The sequence below is a fragment of the Brassica oleracea genome, chromosome C8 (assembly GCF_000695525.1).
Source record: "Brassica oleracea var. oleracea cultivar TO1000 chromosome C8, BOL, whole genome shotgun sequence".
Lineage (NCBI taxonomy): Eukaryota > Viridiplantae > Streptophyta > Magnoliopsida > Brassicales > Brassicaceae > Brassica > Brassica oleracea.
Genome location: NC_027755.1, coordinates 15,023,488 through 15,029,029, shown reverse-complemented (window position 1 = coordinate 15,029,029; position 5,542 = coordinate 15,023,488). Strand labels below are relative to the sequence as shown.

At 33.4% G+C, this 5,542-nt stretch overlaps 1 long non-coding RNA gene across 1 annotated transcript; it reads left to right on the top strand.

Annotated features, from left to right (window-relative positions):
* The first annotated feature begins 1,029 nt into the window (after positions 1-1,029).
* On the top strand, positions 1,030-1,938 carry LOC106311124. The gene is made up of 2 exons (XR_001263927.1): positions 1,030-1,326; positions 1,513-1,938. It is a non-coding gene; the product is annotated as an uncharacterized LOC106311124 (long non-coding RNA).
* Positions 1,939-5,542: the final 3,604 nt, after the last annotated feature.

Genomic DNA, 5,542 nt, shown 5'->3' with positions numbered 1-5,542 from the left:
GAGTTATTTTTGGATTCACCACATAGGATGAATCTGTAGGTTCACCAACCAATATAAATTAGTTATTTCATATTTAGTATTTAAAAAAAAAAAAACAAAATATTGTCAATTTATATCATAATTTTAAAATAAAAAAGTAAAAATAAATAAAAAATAGAACTAGTTGCCAAAGAAAAGAATTTATTTTTTTTTTTTTAAAACAGTCAGCAAAACACTAAACCCTAAATCAAAAACAATAAACACTAAATCTTAAAAACACTAAATCTTAAAAACACTAACCCTTAAACCCTTGGATTTAGTATTTTTAAGATTTAATGTTTAGTGTTTTTGATTTAGGGATTAGAATTTATCCAAAAGTTTATGGTTTACCCAAGGGTTTAAAGTTTACGATTTAGGGTTTAGTGTTTTGATGATGGCGTTAAAAATATTTTTTAAAATTTCTTTTTTTTGCACTAGTTTTATTTTTTATTTATTTTTACTTTGATATTTTAAAATCATGATATAAATTGACAATATTTTTGTTTCTTTTTTTAAAAGATACTAAATATGAAATAACTAATTCCTATAGGTTGGTGAACCTACATGTTCACCCTTGGAGGTGAAGCCAAGAATAACTTTTTTTATGTGCCCTTTTGTTTTACAGATATTTACACCAATGCCATTGTATTTAAATTTTACTCCCTGTGTTCCACGATATAAGATGTTTTGGAGAAATTTAGATGTTTTAAAATATAAGATGTTTTGATACTTTTAAGGTACTTTAACTTTATTGAAAATTGAGTAACCAATAACATTTTACTGTGTTATTTTATGATTTGTTAAATTATTTTCACTTTTATATTATTAATAATATTCTCTTCTAAAATGTAAATTTTTTAATTCGTGTGCATTCAAGCAAAACATTTTATATTATGGAACGGAGGGAGTAATTAATAAGTTATGGAATTAATTGTAACAACCAATCCAATATCTTTTTTTTCTTAAACGAGCACTCCTACATTTATGGTTCCCAATTTGACTATTTTTAAATGCATTTATGGATACTATTTAACTAAATCACAATAGACGAACTAACCAATCACATACTGTATTGTCTTATTTGACTGTAAACCCTATACGGCGACGATGAGAGCGACTTTCACGAAGAAATGAAGAAACGACAAATTCACGAGATCAATACAATTAATCAAAGAGGTTTTAGAAGTAGAGGAGCTAAATCAATGGAGTTTTGAGGTCAATAATCGTGGAACACTCAAAGATCTGAAATCATTTGCGATAAAAGGGATCTCCATTCACGTTTCTAGATTTTTTCATCAAATCATCGAGGTATGATTCTTCTAATTTATGGGAAATATTAAGAAGTTAGTTTTGACGATTGTTTCTGGTTATCACAATAGTTTTGAGAAATAGAATCAAAGCTGAATTTGCGCATATGTTAAACATACAATGGTTTTGTATTTTTTTTAATTGCTCTGGTAGATAGTAATAATGGAATTGATTGTTTTTTTAAAGGGTTCGTTACTCAACACACAAGGGGTTATGGGATCTCGCCTAAAATCCTGAGAGATCTATTGTGATTCCCCTTAATCCTTGTACGATATCAACATCAAATATCCTATCTACAAGACTTTGGAATAACAAATTTGATGTACAAGGATGGAAATATGTTGGTCTATATTCTATGGCATGGTTCTGGATTATGGTAACCTTTTCAGACAGCATGCCTCGCAAGGAAAAGGACTGTGGATTGCAAAAATATTTGTTTTACACCATGGGTGGATTTTTGTCTTTCATTGTCGCAAGGTTTTGCGCGTTTTGGATATAAACGCTGTATGTTATTTTACACAGTTTGTTAGTCAAAAATGTAACTAGCTATACGGATATTAGTTATTGTGTAAAAAAGAAATCAGTAGTATGGATCACTATGTTCTCAGGTCACCTATTATTGCAGACGTATCGATATATTAATAGTAGAGAAATTGCATCGTATAGCGTTAAAAAAACATATAATTCATTCTATGATCAATTACCCTAATTCATCGATATGTATTATATAATAATGTACTTTAGCCTTTCTATACAACCGGTAAAACCTGCAACAAAAACAAATTATATTAATAATTATTAACTGTAAAAGTAACCCGTGGCCTTTTAATAATCGCAACCTCTGCAACTAACTTTATATTTGATATATTTGTAGAAAGAGAATATTTTCATTCTCAGATTTGAGCCACCGCACAAAGTAGTTTTGCGGAGGTGAAGACCATTTGCAAAGACCGTGGTGGTGACAGACATTTTTTATACTATACATTTTATTTCACAATTACTTTAATTGTTATATAGATTATAACACCTTTATCTTTCGCTTGTGTTTTACGGATTACAAATAGAAGATTTAGGCTGCCAAATAAATTGTTCGAAACTAGATTTGAGCCAGCCGGTAAATATGTTTCTCATTTAATGTAATGACTAGATTTTGATCCGCGCTTTGAAAGCGCGGGTTTATTTTTGTTTTTTTTTCAATTGACAAATATTTAGTAAATGTCACATTTTCATATATTTGTGTTTTATTTTATAAAAGACTTAAAAATTTTATCTTTATTTATCGTATTTCATTTTAAATGACTATTTATGTTAAAAAAATTAAACTTTATTTTTTTAATGAATTAAGTTGGTATAACTCTGATAAATTAATTTTATTATGGGGTTAATATTTTAATTAAAAAATTATATACTTTTAATAAAGATTTATACTTTTCAATAAAAAAATTCAATTATTTTTATGAATGCTTAAATTATATTAAGAAAAGAAAAAAATAATAATTAAGAATAGTTGAAAAAAAATTATTTGAACTTGGACTCAATGGTCCAAAGGAAAAAAAAGGTGAGAATTGAATCTGATTTTTTAATAGGCCTAAATGGCCCAAGAGAGATTTGATTTGGGCTGGATCCAAAAATAATGACCCAATATAGATTTGTTATTAATATTACTTAATTGCCCTTAATGAAACATGCAATGTTAGTGAAGGAAACATGCCCCTAAGGTAATTATAACAATAGGATCCTGCTTTAATAGTATAGTTGTAGTGCCTGTATAAATGGAATAGATCGTGAGCACGTAAAATGGAAAGGTCATACATGTCAAATGGAATGTATGATCATTACTATTTGTTTTATTCTATTTTATTTGCATAACATTAAATATAAATATGATTTTACAGTACACAAGCATGAGTTATATTTTGTTGTTGTATCATTGATATGAATCTTACACTACAAGAAAACATCGGTATTCTGACGGACATTCCGACGGAAAATGAAATCCTCGGAATTTCCCGAGGAAGGTTTCCTCGGAATTTCCTCGGAATATACCGACGGAATTCCGAGGAAACATCAATCCGTCGGAATATTCCGAGGAAATTCCGACGAACTAGTGATCGATCGATGCGTTTTTGGACATATACCCATCGATCGATCACATTGTTACGCTTTGGTCCATCATAGTGATCGATCGATGCGTTTTTGGACATATACCCATCGATCGATCACATTGTTACGCTTTGGTCCATCATAGTGATCGATCGATGCGTTTTTGGACATATACCCATCGATCGATCACATTGTTACGCTTTGGTCCATCATAGTGATCGATCGATGCGTTTTTGGACATATACCCATCGATCGATCACATTGTTACGCTTTGGTCCATCATAGTGATCGATCGATGCGTTTTTGGACATATACCCATCGATCGATCACATTGTTACGCTTTGGTCCATCATAGTGATCGATCGATGCGTTTTTGGACATATACCCATCGATCGATCACATTGTTACGCTTTGGTCCATCATAGTGATCGATCGATGCGTTTTTGGACATAAATACATCGATCGATCCGTTTATAAAAAAACATTCGAGATTTTGAAACCCCAAACACTAGTTCCTCAGAATTTCCTCGGAATATTCCGAGGAAATTCTGAGGAACTAGTGTTTGGGGTTTCAAAATCTCGAATGTTTTTTTATAAACGGATCGATCGATGTATTTATGTCCAAAAACGCATCGATCGATCACTAAAGTGGACCAAAGCGTAACAATGTGATCGATCGATGAGATTATCCCATCGATCGATCAAGGATATCAAGTGTTCCTCGGAATTTCCTCGGAATATTCCGAGGAAATTCCGAGGAACACTTGATATCCTTGATCGATCGATGGGATAATCTCATCGATCGATCACATTGTTACGCTTTGGTCCATCTTAGTGATCGATCGATGCGTTTTTGGACATATACCCATCGATCGATCACATTGTTACGCTTTGGTCCATCTTAGTGATCGATCGATGCGTTTTTGGACATATACCCATCGATCGATCACATTGTTACGCTTTGGTCCATCTTAGTGATCGATCGATGCGTTTTTGGACATATACCCATCGATCGATCACATTGTTACGCTTTGGTCCATCTTAGTGATCGATCGATGCGTTTTTGGACATATACCCATCGATCGATCACATTGTTACGCTTTGGTCCATCTTAGTGATCGATCGATGCGTTTTTGGACATATACCCATCGATCGATCACATTGTTACGCTTTGGTCCATCATAGTGATCGATCGATGCGTTTTTGGACATAAATACATCGATCGATCCGTTTATAAAAAAACATTCGAGATTTTGAAACCCCAAACACTAGTTCCTCAGAATCTACTCGGAATATTCCGAGGAAATTCCGAGGAACACTTGATATCCTTGATCGATCGATGGGATAATCTCATCGATCGATCACATTGTTACGCTTTGGTCCATCTTAGTGATCGATCGATGCGTTTTTGGACATATACCCATCGATCGATCACATTGTTACGCTTTGGTCCATCTTAGTGATCGATCGATGCGTTTTTGGACATATACCCATCGATCGATCACATTGTTACGCTTTGGTCCATCTTAGTGATCGATCGATGCGTTTTTGGACATATACCCATCGATCGATCACATTGTTACGCTTTGGTCCATCTTAGTGATCGATCGATGCGTTTTTGGACATATACCCATCGATCGATCACATTGTTACGCTTTGGTCCATCATAGTGATCGATCGATGCGTTTTTGGACATATACCCATCGATCGATCACATTGTTACGCTTTGGTCCATCATAGTGATCGATCGATGCGTTTTTGGACATAAATACATCGATCGATCCGTTTATAAAAAAACATTCGAGATTTTGAAACCCCAAACACTAGTTCCTCAGAATCTACTCGGAATATTCCGAGGAAATTCCGAGGAACACTTGATATCCTTGATCGATCGATGGGATAATCTCATCGATCGATCACATTGTTACGCTTTGGTCCATCTTAGTGATCGATCGATGCGTTTTTGGACATATACCCATCGATCGATCACATTGTTACGCTTTGGTCCATCTTAGTGATCGATCGATGCGTTTTTGGACATATACCCATCGATCGATCACATTGTTACGCTTTGGTCCATCTTAGTGATCGATCGATGCGTTTTTGGACATAT